This window comes from Pleurodeles waltl, chromosome 1_2 (assembly GCF_031143425.1).
Source record: "Pleurodeles waltl isolate 20211129_DDA chromosome 1_2, aPleWal1.hap1.20221129, whole genome shotgun sequence".
NCBI lineage: Eukaryota > Metazoa > Chordata > Amphibia > Caudata > Salamandridae > Pleurodeles > Pleurodeles waltl.
Genome location: NC_090437.1, coordinates 438,739,636 through 438,755,671, shown reverse-complemented (window position 1 = coordinate 438,755,671; position 16,036 = coordinate 438,739,636). Strand labels below are relative to the sequence as shown.

Below are 16,036 nucleotides of genomic sequence, written 5' to 3'. Positions count from 1 at the left end.
TAGCATTTAACTAGCAAAAGAATCCTCTCACTCCTTTAGACGTTTATTCATACTAAGAGCCCACATTCTTCAAAAAATATACATACGTGGAGGCAGTGGAAGAATTCTCACACCACATCCTCTAAATGTTCATCAAAAGTTTGCTAGTAAGGACAGCTCCAGACGCAGTCCATAGAACATGTCCATACAGTGTTAGGCCTCTTATGGGAATACATCAACTTGTTATGTAGAGTGGAGCTCTCTTCACTAGTTATTTAAGTGAAACGTCCAACTCATTTAAAATTTGACACAGACCATAAGATAGATGGCACGTCCAGCTTAATGCCTACAATATTGATATGTTTTACCCAGAATCTCTTTATTATAATTTCAAGAAGAGCGAACACAGTACAACTGTATTGTTACATACATTTGAGGTCAATAGGAGATCAAGCAATATACAGAAGCTAATTCGACTACAGTTGCAAGGTAAGCAAGTCACAATCGACCAGTGTTAATGTAACATAGTTAAAGATCAACCATAATGCAACAAATTACCATACAAAGGAGAGGAAAGAAGAGGATAAGAAAAAAGGATGATAGAAATGTCAGGAAATACAAACAGGGCATATAATATGCAGTACAGGTCAAAGCCAGTAATGAACATGGGAAGCTGTTGATTTTTTAATGTCAAATAAGTCATCTGAAAACTTTTGACCCATGGGTTTGCTGAGGTCAGTGATGTTCTGTGAGGTCCAGCTGTGCATTTGTTGACAAGGCCGGTAAGGTGTCAAATCGGTCTTTGGTACACCTTCCTCATCTGGGTATGTCAGCTATTACGTTTAAAAACAGACACACTAAGCTTCACATTCCAGGCTGTTTTTCAAGATACGGAGTCCTCTCACCTTAGCTCTCCAAAGATGGTTCGAAAGAAGAAATAGGCGTCAGGAACAGTGAAACGTCTTGAAGCAAAGAGCATCTTTCTTGTAGGTTGATTCAATCTCTGCACTGAGGAGCAGCCCTTTTGACATTCACTCTGCCTTGCTCTTGTTTACAGAAACCAGAAAAGTCGCCTCTCAAATACCTTCCTTTTTTTTTCATGACCTGCAAAGTAATACTTGTGCGTTCCGAGATCTTAAACGTGCGATCAACACCGGGCTACTAGAGTGTAATCTTTTTCTCTGTTCTCATTATTTACACACAAAAAATAAACAAACAAAAAAAAACAGAACATGTGGACTGGTACGTTCTTCTTAAATCCTGGTATTCGTGGGATGCCAGTGACGAGGAGAAGGGGGAGACTGCAAACGCAGCATTATTATATCCTCCTTGAAGGTCAGGGTAAACACCATGGACGTCATTTAGGGGTGGCCGTCCCTGGATGACACTGTCTTTGCGACCCCTGACTGCAGCGGTAGCGAATTCAGCGCCAGGAACACAGTGGAATCTCGTCCCTATGGACATCATTTGGGGCTCCAATATGTTTGTTTTCTGTTAATTTTGATTTACCCTAATATTGAATAATAGTATATTATTCACAATTTGGATAATAAAAATGGTATACAATTAGCTGGGAATATGCCCTTCAATGGCAGCTGGGGCAAGTAAAAATGCTTTTAAATATATGTGTGTGTGTTTGCAGGTGAGAGTGTTTATGTGAGAGAGTGTGAGTGTAAGTGTGAATGTGTGTGTATGTGTGAGTATATGTATATGTATGTGAGTGAAAGTGGAGGTCAAAGGGCGCGTGGTGTCACTTCCACTACCCCCGGCATTTTGGTGAAGTGACGTCCATCGTAACCAACAGAACCGATGCAAAGAATAGTGTCTGCCGTGGCGTCACGTGAAGTACTCGTGTGGGAAGGTGTAGTAGGTAAGTAGCCCATAACGTCGTAGACCTTGTGCGCTTTTTTATGTCTGATTTGAGCAGTTTCAAGGCCCATTAATTTAAAATAATGAATACCAAATCTGGAAATTAGATAAACGCCAAGCATTTATAAATATTGTTTTGGCAGGCGTTAAAGTGGGATGTTTTTGCCACTTACAGGTGAGAGACTGGGTGGGCTGAATAGTACACTCCTGTCTACGAGTCGCTTAACTGTATTGAAGGTGGCTTTCTAGACCATACAGCCTGCTGTATTCAGTTACCTCCTACTTATTCATTTCGCGATCTGCCCCTTCCCTCGACGTATAGGTTACACATCACCGGTTAGTGTAGGAAGATCAGACCATCTTCTTTGTTGGGTTGCTGGGCTCCCGGGTAACCCCGCGGCACTTCTAACTCCCCTAAGTCCATATTCCAATGACAGGTGCCCGCCGTTGTCCCCTCAAAACCAACGCACCACGAAGCAGAGGTTCTGAAGCAGCACCAACCAGTGGTGCAGAGGTCACCGCTAGGGGGCAGCGGTCACCTCAGGCCAGTGGACATCGCGCTGTTTCTCTTACCCAGACACCAAATTCTCCGTTTTTCGGAGTATCCTAACTTTTCCCTTCACTTCTCGGTACCACTCTACGGCCTTCGGTGATTAATAACGCACGGTTAGGTGAACACGCAGTTCCTCGTCCTTCTCGTAGTACTCTAGACAGCTGGAATTTGCTTAAGAAAGCTAATTTCTTCAGGGTAAGAGGTACAACCATTTCACTTATGTAACGACTAAATACGTGCACGCATGCCCGTACACGGAACATTCGGAAAATACATTACAGAGCTTGTGCGTCTTAAGCTGTCACGATGGGCACGTGAACGTGTTCAAACAGTCAAAGCCATGGTTCTAAAGATTAGCCATGTTACCTGTCATATAACGGACAATAACCCATGTCTGCCCACCCCACCTCCCAAGTATTTCATTATATTGACGCTCACTGCGGCTCGTGGTATGCAGCTGTACATCGGGCAGCGTTCCTAAATGCCACAGTGTGCCTGTCCTCTCACCTATGAGTTGAGCTCATGGAACACTTCATAGAGGTTGTGCCATTTCTTTCCACGCAGTTAGAAAAACAAACCCCTTCCCACTGCCCACCACCGCATACTGGGCACGGACAGGCTCAGAGTCCATTCTAACATGGCAAAGAAATCAAGGGGCGTGTGAGGGGGAAAGGGTGTGGGTGGTACTTAAATTGCTGCGGCGGCTTCTTGTTCTCTGGTAAAGTAGTGAAGTGGTGAAGGGGGCTGGGCCTTTTTGAGTGGGTGGGGGCTTGTGTGGGAGTGATATACTTTGGAGGCTACCTACTGGGTGCCGTTAAACTAGAACCTGGCTGTGCCTCGTCGGGATGGCCAACCATACACATGGGTTCGTTTATGAGTCGACATTAAGGTACGCGTCACCGGAAGCGCCTTCTGCCCCAAAGCTTCAATAGCCCAGGACATTAGATCGATGTAGACAGGGCACGCGCAGGATTGTGATTCTGAATTGACAACCACGGACACTAAATAGCACCTACTTGTTACACTCATCACATACTTTCGACAACATCCACTTCAAACTACACATTATAACACTCACATATACCGTACAGCAGTGTACCTTCTGCGGGGCCACCCCTTCAGAACAATGTACGTCAGGGCTGCAGTACCCTATAATACAATGGCAAATACCTAAAGTGCCTGCAATGTACAAAATTCTAGTGACCAGTCCTTACTTTGGCTGGCCCTGCAGTTACCATATATACTTGTTCAGTATACATTCCGCTCTTTTCTATCAAGCAACATGATTCAATATTGACCAAACGTAGGTGAGAGGGAACGTGCAGCATATCGTATACAACGGAGGTAAAAAAAAGAAAAAAAAAAAAAATATATATATATATATATATATACACTTCAGAGTTTTAGTGCACTGTAACACTAACCATACATATTTAAGAGTGAGTGCCTGCAGTATGGCATATACCACATGCCAAAATGTAACTCATGAGTGTGTACCTGCAGTATAGCATATACCACAGGCCATCATGTTGCTTGTTAGTGTGCAAGAGCAGTATAGCATATACCACAGGTCAACATGCTCCTCGTGTGTACCTGCAGTACAGCTTATACCAGGGGGCAACAATTTACTCGTGAGTGTACCTGAAGTATACCATATACTACAGGACATGTTGCATGAGTATGTACCTTGGCACATGCGCTATTGGATATACCACATGACAACCAGTTATTCATGTATGTACCTGCAGTATAGCATAGACCACAACATGTCACTTATGAATGTGTACCTGCAGTATAGCATATGATATTGGTAGTGCTTGAACTGGAAACTTAGAGGTGCAGGTACTTACTACCCAAAAGTACCTGTTCACAACTGAGAAGTGTCAATACTCTCGCATCAAATGTATTGCACGAATGCCGAGAAGTGCAGGCGCTCTCCCTTTCAAATTAAGGACGCAGGTATTCAGTACCTGACTGTACCTGCCCATGTAAACCACTCAAAACTGGTCACATGTTACTCATGAGTAATCACCTGCAGCGCCATGAATAATAGTTTCCAGTATCGTACTCTCATGCACATAGTACGTAACTCTTTCTCTCTACACGACCCACCACAAGCGATTTGGGCCCCGGAGGAGCCAAGTAACAGCTATGCATATATCACAACAGCGCAGTGCAATACAGTGAAGTACCGTATTCATCCATTCTTACGGACAGGAGTATCTGCTACGGTTTAATTCCCCTTGGAAAGACTGGAGGTGCCCTGACACGAGCACAGGCTGTCGATTCACAAGCCTCAGCCCTGCCCGGTCCCGCCTCGCTCATCCCTGAGCTCTCAAGGGGCCCGCGCCCCCTCTCCTCTTCTTCTCACGGTGCACACCGGGAGCCCCGCCTAGCGGGGACATTCAGAACGGGCATAGAGGACGGACCTACGGAGTGGGGAGGGCGTCGGGAAACAGGGCATGGAAGAGGGAGTTGGGAATTAGAGGCAGGTGAAGGGTGGGTCCTAAGGACTGCCCCCACCCACTCTCACGCCTCTGCCGTTTCTTACCTCCCCAAGCCAAGCAGCACCTCACTTCAATAGAACAGCCATTCATTGATGTATACTGTGCAACTCATCACACTGTGGTAGGGTGCCGCGAGACCTCCTGTCTCCTGCTACTAGCACAGCTGAGCCCCACCACCAGGTCACCTTTACTGGTGAGCAATGCACATCCCCCACACGTACCTGCAGCTGTGCAAATCACCGATGGGGTCTCCGCAAATATTCAAACCTCCTATCCAGGAGCCTCGATGTGCAACAATCCCCACAAATCCTCCAGAGGAGAGACGCTGCAACGAAATATACCACACACAATCTGCCAGTACAGATCCTCTAAGCGTGGAAGAATCACCACATCAGGTCACCTCGGAAACCCGTCTCAGTCTAGCGACCCCCTCCGGCAGGTGAACCCCCTGGGACCCTCTATGCCTTTGATCCGGCCAACGTGCCCAAGCCTGGCTGCTGTACGTGCAGGTGCTGTTGACTCCAGTGGGTAGTTGGATTTCTCCAGGCGGAGTGTGTCCTGAGGGTTATAGGTTCCCCAGGCGAGAGGGATGGCGATGCCCTTAGTTGCCTGGGCACAGTTCCTTTCCAGGAGGGGGCTAGTCTACACTTCCCTGCCTCCAGGGGGTGTCTGCTGCCTCCAGGTGGGTTCGCTGGGTCTTAGCCCAAGCCGAATAAGGAGCAAAGTTTCAGGTTGCCAGGGGATCCGGGCTTGGGGGCGAGGGAGGGGCCTTCCGGAGAGCGGGCGCAGGGTGAGAAGCGCGCAGAGGAGAGGGTTTGGAAGAGCGCGGGTGCAGCTCCGCGGCCGGAGCTCCCTGCCCTGCTGCTGTCAGCGCTCGGGATGGTCTGCCCGCCCGCGTGACTGCGCTGCCGCTCGGTGAGCGCGAACTTCCTCCTCCGCTCGCAGGAGTCGCTGCTGCTCCAGAGGAAGAGAAGCTGCAACCGGGCGCCCGCTCGCACCGAATGCGCGCTCCCCGCCCGCCGCCTCTCCTTAGACGCGCCGCAGCCCCTGCGGGAGAGCCGGGGACCTTGCCAAGACGCCAGCAGCTGTGCCAAAGCTCTCAGGAATGACAGGGTAGCTTCAGGGAGCACAGTGCGAGATTTCTGGACCCAGGGTGAGGGATGCTGGGGCAGGTGTTAGAGTGGATGGGCTGATGTACCTGACCCTTGATTGGCTTCAGAGCGAGGATGTGTGGGAAGGAAGGTTTCGGACCCTTACGGACCTCCAGTCTCTTTGCCAGAACCTCTTTGGTAACCAAAAGGTCACCTATTTGAAAATGTACAGCAAAAAGTACAATGGCACTATAGACCGCAAGTAGACACCATTGTTATTCAACTTGATTTTTGTTTGTACTGGGATGTACATTGAATAAGACTTATATACAGTGTTCTTATATTGTGGGCACATTAGAAGGGTTAATAAGTTCTACCAGCCCACCATAGTATCCTGGAGATTCCTCTACACTGCACACCTGAATTGGCTCAGAGCTGGATACTGTGGGCGAGGACGGTCTTGTCCCCACCCTACTCACACTGCAAGCCTGCCGGACTGACTCTATGCGCGAAACTGCGCACGTCACCTGTGCAGACTGGCAGCGCGCGTTCTCCCCCGCGCACTAGTCTTTCCCCAAATCTTCTAGTACAACTCATTTTGTTGTCTGTTCGTTTCTACCACTCTACATTCAGTACCACTTCCCATTACCCTATATATAAAACAGATAGTCCGTATGGCGTGCAAACTGATAATAACAGTGGGCCAGATGTAGCAAACTTTTGCGAGTCGCAAATGGACCCAAATCGCTATTTGCGACTATGCAAAATCGGAAATGGGATTCAAAAACCCCATTTCCGACTTGCAAAAAGTGATGCGAGCCGTTTGCGACCCCATTTTGCGACCCGCAATTAGCAAGTTGCATTTTGCGAGTCGCAAAGCTTATACAATTGCAACTCGCAAATTGCGACTAGTCGCAAAAAGCCCATTTTGCACTTGCAATTTACCACTAACTCAGAGCAGGTGGTAACCATAACCAAAGTATAAAAGGAGAACCAGAAAGCATCTGGGTTACTCAAGATGGCGGAGATATACCTGATAGCAGTGAGGAGGAGAGTCCACGCAGCCCAGCAGAGGAGGAGGAGGGGCCACAGACAGGAGAAGATATATAGGACAAGGCAGACTCTTTTTCAGCAAACTGAGGAAGAGATATACAATAAATATCGCCTTAGCAGCGCAGCCATACTAGAATTAATTGATTTACTGAAACCACAGCTAGAACACCAGACTCTGCGTGGCTGCGCCATCCCTACCCATGTGCAAGTGCTATGCTCACTGCACCTCTTGGCCTCAGGGAGCTATCAGGGGGTCATTGCTGTGACAGGTGGGGTATCCCAAAGTGCAGTGTCAAGGTTCCTCAGGGCCTTCCTAGATGCCTTAGTCACACACATGTCTCACTTCATATACCTACCAAGGAATGAGGCAGAAATAAACAGCACCAAGCTGGACTTTTACAGGATTGCAAACTTTCCCCATGTCATAGGATGTGTAGATGGGACACATATTCAAATATGCCCCCCTGGAAACCTGGAACATCTTTTCCGCAACAGAAAGTGTACCCACTCACTGAATATTCAGGTTGTTTGTGACGCCCATTATGTCATCACTGATATTGTAGCTAAGTTTCCAGGCAGTACCCATGACTCATACATTTTTAAGCATAGTGGGATACATCAACGCCTGGAACGTGGGGAATTTGGAGACAGATACCTCCTAGGTAGAGCTACAGACACCTTGCAGACATACACACAGGTCACTGTGCACACCAACCAGGACTTCCTAACAGTGTACTTTTTGTGCCCAACAGGTGACAGTGCATATGCTCTAAGGCCATGGATCATGACTCCGTTTTTAACACCCAGCAATGAATGTGAGAGGCGATACAACAATGCACATAAGAGGGCCAGGAACCTTATCGAGAGCGCCTTTGGACTCCTGAAAGCAAGATTCAGATGCCTCCACCGCAGTGGAGGTGCCCTCCAGTATACCCCCATTACAAATTCAAAATTGTGGTCGCATGCGCCATCCTCCACAACATAGCCACCCGACGTGGGCTACCTCTCACCCCTGCAGACCCAGATCCTGATGATGAAGAGCAAGAGCAACCACATCGCCATCATGGGGATCAGAGTATAGCTAATCAAGGCAGACTGAGACGGGAACACATCGCAAGCCAATACTTTGGAAGGTACGTGTCAACTCCAACCATACTCACCTATTGACCAAAAACACCATTTGTTAAGTGGAACAAAAAAACTATTTAATTAGTGCAGAAATAGAACTATATACAAGTAATGAATGTTCATGGGCATGAAAATGCAAACCAGGCATGTGGCACATTGACGTCATGTGCCACTTCAACAGGACCAGGGTAATCTCTATGTCCTTCTGCGCCTCCTGCCAGCCTGGCTGGTCCCTGGTGCTTCTGCTGTGCTCTGCCTGGTACTCCTGAGCACCCTATTGTCAGTGGCAGAGACACTGCTCACTGTAGAGCCCTCCTCACTGTCCTGGGGTGTTTCCCCTGTGCCCCTGGACAGATGCCGTGCCTCCATTAAGTCTATGACGTGGGTGAGACGTCCCAGGCCCCTAGCCACATCCCCTGCGAAATGGCCCATTTCGACCTGGAGGCCAACTGTCCTCCTCGACAGGCCTGTGGTGTTCATCGCCAGCCTGCCGATGGATGTGGCCATCCTGTCTAGTCTGTGCAGGAGCTGACGGTCCCTGCGCCGCCCACCCTCGGCCTGGGCCAGTAGTCCTGCCGCCAGTTCCCTCATGGCTAGGGCAAGGTCCCCAGTGTTTGTCACTATCATGTCCATCCTGGAGTTCAGTTGCTGCATGCTGGCCTCGTTAGTGCGCATGAAGCGGTGCAGCACACCACTAATCCTCCCTAAAATGTTATTTTGTAGGCGCTGACCACGCAGCAGCTGTGCCTCACTGGTGCTGGGAGGTAGTTGGCCAGATGCAGGCTGCAGCCCTGATGTCCTGGACCTGCGTCGCCTGCGCAGCGGTGGCTGCCCTGTGTGTTCCAATGTCTCACTCCTGCCTGTTGCTGGCGCAGCCTCTTGGGACACAGTTGCAGCAGGTGTGGATACTGCAGGGATGATGTTGGCCGTGCAGGTGGGAGTGCTGGCGGGTCCTGAGGTGTCCTCATGGGGCTGGCTGATTTGAGTTGTGGTGGTGTCTTGTGGGAGACCTGTGGGACATGGGGAACAGACTGTCAGTGTCTACTATCTGTTGCACACTTCCTAATAAACAATTGCCTATGAACTGCCTACTTGACTACATTTCCCATAATGCATCATTCTGGTGTTTGCTACCCTGAAATGGAGTTATCTTGGTTGAGCATGCCCCTGTGTACATGGTGGGTGGGGGTATGGCATTGATAGGGGTACAGGCATGTCACATGGTACTCACCAGTTGATGTGCTGGGCTCTGAGGTGTCCAGGTCCCCAAATCCTGATACTGCCTCCTGCTCCAGGGTTTCCTCCACCCTTTCTTCCAGGGGTGTGGGTGGTGGCACTGATGATGGTCCCCCTCCTGTGCCTCTCATCTCCCGGAGCCTTTCAGCCACCCTCTCCTTGGTCCGGAAGCGGAGGTCATACCACCTTTTTTTGATGTCATCAATACTCCTGTGGCTCACCCCCAGGGAATTGATTTTGTCCTGGATGTCCTGCCACAGCTGTCTCTTGGTGGCTTCTGGCACATTTAGGGCTGCCTTCCCAAATAATTCGTCATAGTGCTGACAGCATTCGTCTGTCAGCACCTCCAGCTCCCTCTCTGAGAACTTCAGTTTTCTCTTCCTTGGAGTTCCTTCCATGGCAGCTGCTGTTTCTCCTGTGTGCAGTTCAGCAGTTATAAAAGGGTGTGGTCCTCCCTCCTCCCAGGTGTATTAGTAAACTTCCTGGCTGTGATGTCATCATCATGTGCCAGGAAGTGTTTCCAGAGTGTTCTGGAGTGGTTTCTGGAGTGTTCTGCAGCACCTGTAAGCAATTAACAAGCTAATCGCAATTTGCGACACCCACTCGCAAATTGTGAGTTTGTTTTTTGCACGGTCGCAAAAAGCGACCTCGCAATTGGCAGACTCGCTCACTGCGTTGCGACTCCGGGTGCGAGTCGCTATTTCGGCCCTGTTATTTTACCTGCATTTCGATTAGCGACTCGCATTTTGCGAGTCGCATCAACTCGCAAATTGCGAGTCACAATTGTTTTGTTTCCTACATCTGGCCCAGTGTCTCAAACTCATAGTCGAGTGTTCTCTCTTGCAGAAGGTGAATGCAAGAGGCACCACTTTTTTCTTGTCCACTCAATTCTTAGTTACTAGTCGCAGTCCGGTGGAAAACTGAGAGGTGAACTGACTTGGATGCAATCGAGCCGGATCCAGGGAGAAGTTTGCAAAGCATCAGTAGTGCACCCAGGCAGCACACTGCGCCCTTCAGACCTAAAGGAAGACGACAGACCCGGGCCGTGCCCTGTCACTGCACCAAGCAGCAATGCACGTTTTTGCTTGCATAATGTCCTCTTTGGTCGTTATCACGGTCACATAGAGTAGACTTGATTGGCCACAAAGTCACACATGCATACTTAGGCTTAATAACTGGGCAAAACACAAACTTTTTTTTTTAAAATGAGCCTCACTACCGACCATGATTTTGTTCGGGAATGTTTTCACGACTTTGGTAGAATGGCATTGGACAGGGCAATAATGACTGTAAAGCACAAGGACCTGTCTCTTTTTTGTTTTAAATGCTGCGTTATTTGTGTCCTGAGGTAGCCATGATGGTTTCAAAGAAACAGACTTCCCTTTTCAGCTCTGTTCATAGCCTCCTCAAACTTTACACATTGAGTCAAGTCGTCACACTTGGGATCACAGATTCAATCATGGGTTCCGAGTCTCACTCGTATGTGGATCTCACTAATCCGGTGTGAGTCATACCTTCAAGCAAAACCCCACATGGTGTGGGACCATTGCTAAACTCACTGACTATGAAGCTCAATCCTTGAAGACCCATGTCACTCTTCTCCAGGCTCTGTCACCAAATTTAATCTAAATATGTTTTTCACCTGAATAATTCTTTATCTTCCTCACACAGGCTCTCACATGCAGCTCTGAGTTGTAATGCGTGGGGAGGTATTTTAATTAGGTGAATATGGTATTATAAAAATAATGTACTTTTTTGTTCTAAGATCTCAGTTCTAGGTATGCAAGTCTGATCTTCAGATCTCTGTGCCTGTGGAAATCCACAATAACAAACACCCCCTTGCAGGATTGTAAGTTTGCACATAAAATACATATAGCCCACATGTTTATGTAAATAGGCACTATGGTCTTATTCACCAAATGGTTCTTTCCAAAACTAAGGGCTGAAAGACACTCAGAGAAATTTCGACCCCTCATCTCAAGCAACTCAAACTGTAAAGGCAAAATACAACAGTATTATTCTAAATTAAAACATTTAGCTTCAATCCACAAATCAGTAGGGCAAAGAGCAGACCAAATAAGCCATTTGAAGTAATGGAGAAACTAATCCAGATCTCAATGCCTGCTGATCCTGTCCATTCCACATGTGATGAACTTGCATCGTTCTGCTTTGAAGCCAAAATCAACAAAGAAATTTCAACAGAGGCATTGCCAGCTTTCAATCAGCCAGCATAAAAAAAATCTAGCATGTGAAGCAATTTCACACTCATCTCTGATCATTTGTTACAAATAGTCTGTCAAGTACTGAATGTTAGTTTTTTTAATTATAATTATGCCATATGACCCTCTAGTCAAAGATATTTACAAAATTATGTTCACACGTTGGCTGTAACACGTCTCTCTGGTCACTTTTAAAGTAACAACCTAATGGGAACACAATGCTTTAAGTTTAGAATAGGCGAAAATAGAAAAGAAGAGAAAGTTATGGTCCCTAATACCAATAAAATATAATGGAATTCAAATTGGCATTATTTGTTATCATTAAATAATCGTATATATTTACACATTTCCATTCAACAATAAATCACAATGTACAGTGAGGTGCAAAAGTGTCCGTGCTTGGAAGAGTGACACACTCGTGATTTTGAGAAATAGTTGTGTCACAAAGCTTTCCTAATAGGTGACCCAGAGAACATGTAAAGATGCACATTTCATTGGGTTTGCCTAATTAGTCAACACCTATTGATGACAGGATCATCAGGACTCCTTTCGCACATTGTTGATTACTCCTCTTGGGAGAAGGTCCATTGTGACTGCATGCCTCCCAGCAGTGTGGGTCACTGTAGCTTCTACCATGATCAGCATCCCATTCACCATTTTGCCTTTATTCATCTTGCCATTCTCAGACCATAGTTTTAACTGAGCCAAAACACTCCACCTAGTCAGTTCTACCACGAAAATTTTTGGAGTCTTCTGCATGTATGTGTTGTACACTCTCTCAATGTCTTCTTGGTCTCATATATATTAGGAGTCCTGATAACAATCACATTTCCATTGACTAATTAGGCAAGCCCAATGAAATTTGGTTAGCCTATTAGGGAGTGGACACCCTGAAACAACAGGTACAAAAGAACTACCAAGAGACACCTGCCTCATCTCCTTCAAGGACAACAAGTATTTGGGGCCGGTCAAGTTTTTACCTTCACACTTAGTCACTTAAAAGTCCAGTTGAGTTGGTCAGCTGGGCTTGTCCTTGAAGGAGTTGATGCAAGCAACTCTTGGTAGCTCTTCTGCACCTGTTGCTTTCAGTGGGACCACACCTTCATCCTTTTCAAACCAGGCAAAGTCCTATTTGTGAAGCCCGAAGTGTGCAGCAGGTACAGTCCTTATGAACTTAATCCTCTTGGGATGCAGACCAGGGGGACATCAGGGCAGTACTTTTTCTTTTGATATTTCAAAGCAGGGATCTGAGCAGCTCTCCCATATTTACCCAGGTTTCTGGGCTGGCAAGCCAGGGGCACCACCGTCCAATGATGTACAGGGTGCCACCCTCTGTGATGTACACTTCCTTAGAAGTGTGGCATATTTTTGTTCCAGAAAGCACTGTTTCACAAAAATCCAAAATGGAGAAAATCTCTTCTGGAGGTTCAGGTCTGGCTAACCCAACCCATAGGTGTGGTTACCCTTTCCCTACAGTCCCCTTCCAGCCCCTCTACTAATTTAAATAGAGAATCTTCCATCTGGCGGGGGGTGCAGGAAGTGGGGGTGGAACTGGGTCCTGTGCTATCTGTCCTTCTCCCTTTGAAGACCAGTTTGGCTGCCCAACACCCTTCCTATCCTGGCATCTGCAGTAGCAGATCTCCTCCCACCAGATGGTCACTTTTTCTCAGCCCAGGCCACTTCACACCTCATCAAAGCAGCTCTGGCTCTGCCTGTCAAAAGCTGACCAATAAGATGAGGCTACTACAGGGCTGATTTTAGGTAACTTTAGGAAAGCAGTTCTATAAATTCTTTCCTACAATAGTTCTAATAAATCCAACCTTGGCAAGTTGTTGGGTTCATTGTAACTATTAATTTGATACTTTGAATTAATATTTTAGCTCCCTCCTGTCACAAGATAGACTTTATTAATGGTAAATAAAGCCCTTACATGTTAACCTATGGAGATAATGTACTGCAATGGGGAAAAACGAAATTGACAGTTTTCCCTCATCAGGGCACATTACACATATTTTAGGATATCACTGCTTATTATAACATGGTACCCTACCCTTGAGGCACATAGGGCAGAAGTTAGGGGTGACATATGAAAAAATAAAGCAGTGTAAGGCTTTGGAAGTATCTTTAATTCCAAAGTTGAATTTGGACATAGTTTTATTTTAAAAGCAATGGGCTGGCTTTTAAAATGACAGCAGGCAACACAGCAGTGCACACGTAAATACATTAAAGCTCCTGGGCCTCTAAACCTGCATGATCTACCATATGCTAGGGGGATACAGGTAGGTTGTCAGAGCCAATTGTAACTATGCTTAATTACCATACACGTTTTAAACAGAACACTGGCCCAGGACCTTGTTAGCAGAGCCCAGGTCACACTTAGGCCATGAATTATACTCTTTGGTGCAAAACTGCACCAACTCAGTTTTGCACTGAAAAGTTTGGCACCAGCTTGCACCATTTCTGTGCACCAGCCGGGCACCATATTTATGGAATGGTGAAAGCTGGTGCAAAGGGTAGACTTGCGGAAAAAGATATGAATTTAGTCGGGTTGGGCTGACAGTATGGAAGAAGAGGTTTTTATACAGGTTAGAGTAAAAAAAATGACTCTAACCTGCCTAGAGTCATTTTCTGACGCGAAACCATCCATACCACATGACTCCTGTGTTAGAAAAGACAGGAGTCATGCCCACCACTCCAATGGCCAGCACAGGGGACCAGGGTCCCCTTGGCATGACCAATGCACCTAGTGCCATGTAGGGGGGCCCATTTCAGGGACCCCAATGGCACTTTAAAAAATAAAATACTTACCTGTACTTACCTGGGATGGGGTCCCCCATCCTCCGTTGTCCCTCTGGTGTGGGTGGGGGTGTCCCTGGGACCTGGGGAGGGCATCTGTGGGCTTATTCCATGGTGTTCTACCATGGTAATAGGCCCACAGGTCCCCTAATGCCTGCCCTGACTCAGGTGTTAAAAAATGGTGCAAAGAAAGCTTGGCACCATTTTTTTGCCCCCTCCTCCCTTTCGTGCACCATTTTTGCACAGGAGTATAAATATGGCATTAAGGCCATACAGTAATTGTTTGCACGGGAACGCCTACCTTGCATCTCATTAAGGCAAGGTAGGTTTCCACTTCCAAAAATTGACTTTAATTCCATAAATTTGTTGCCAGACGGGTCTAACACCAAAGTATGAATATGGAGTTAGTTTTGCACTGAATTAGAGTAAAAAAAAAAAAATGACACTAATTTGGGGCAAACAGAGTATAAATATGCCACTTAGTGTCAGAAAACACAAGTATCAGTCAGATATGGGGCAAAAAGTGGGAGGACATTGCAAAAAGCCCTACTTTCTCACAGTTTAAAATTTCCCAAACTTGTGGACATTTAAGGCAGTTATTTACTTTGTTTTTGAGCCTGCACTTGCAAGGCACAAAGCAATGCGTAGCCTTATGCTGATTTATCAATCATTTTAAAAGCCTGCATTAACAGTGAAGAATTACGTGCATTAGTGCCAGTCAACCATAAGTAAGCTACTTCCTTAAAGGGCCTTGCGCTGCCACAGGAAGATCAGAAAACTAGTAAAACTATTTGGTTTATCTTCAAGGTAACAACTGATTCCACGTCTTCATGATTTGAGCTACCGGTTGATTGCTTTCCACAAACCATGTTTTGCCCCCTGAAATTGAAGCCCAATGTGCACTCAACACAGCATGTTCTGCATGAAACGTTGCTGTCTTTTCACCCAAAAATGCGTTTTGTGAAAACATTGAATCACGGGGTTTTTGGAGTACACATAAGTAAAGCTAAACTTGTGCACTAGACGCCTTTCTCCAATTAATAAAAATATTTGTTCACATACTTTTCAAGTAATAAACTAAAGGTTCGGTATAAACTATCTGTTGACATCACAACATCTGTATTTTTAACTTCTTCAAATTACTTTTTCAAAATCTGGTCCCAACAAGACATCCAACTTGATGAAGTGGAATACTGAGTACCTAGATGAAGTAATCCTCTGTAACGCAGTGTGCTGATCCTGCTAATTCTGGTACTTTGTCGCCATGTATTCGTGTATGCACGTTACTGTGCACCTGCAATCGAGATAGTGATACACAAGCTAAATATTTCTCTTGCTTTATAGTTTGAATGTTCTGTTATTTTATGGAATTTCAGCATGTATTAATACATGTATTTTTACTTACGAGTTATATGGTTTCGAGCTAGAACACTCCTTCAGGGCTACTATTTGTACACGCTTGTAACTCACGCAAGTTCAGACTGTTATGCGTCTTACCTTTTTCTCTCTAATTCCTTTTGATAATCCATACACCACTATTATATTTCAACCACTTCTACGTGCATGTTATTCTCTGTATCCTATTGGTTGTACAGCTGTGACCAC

At 46.3% G+C, this 16,036-nt stretch overlaps 1 protein-coding gene across 5 annotated transcripts in view; it reads right to left on the bottom strand.

The window, feature by feature from the left end:
- The window catches only part of LINGO2 (leucine rich repeat and Ig domain containing 2), a 3,618,115-nt gene extending 3,612,200 nt beyond the window's left edge, over nt 1–5,915 (bottom strand). For 4 of the 5 annotated variants that reach the window (XM_069240603.1, XM_069240567.1, XM_069240575.1 and 1 more), the window contains exon 1: nt 5,130–5,802. The gene's annotated coding sequence lies outside the window, so the exon portion shown is untranslated. Of the gene's footprint in view, nt 1–5,129 lie in introns of all 5 variants that reach the window. The other variant, XM_069240594.1, reaches the window with a different exon arrangement.
- Between the last annotated feature and the right edge of the window lie 10,121 nt (nt 5,916–16,036).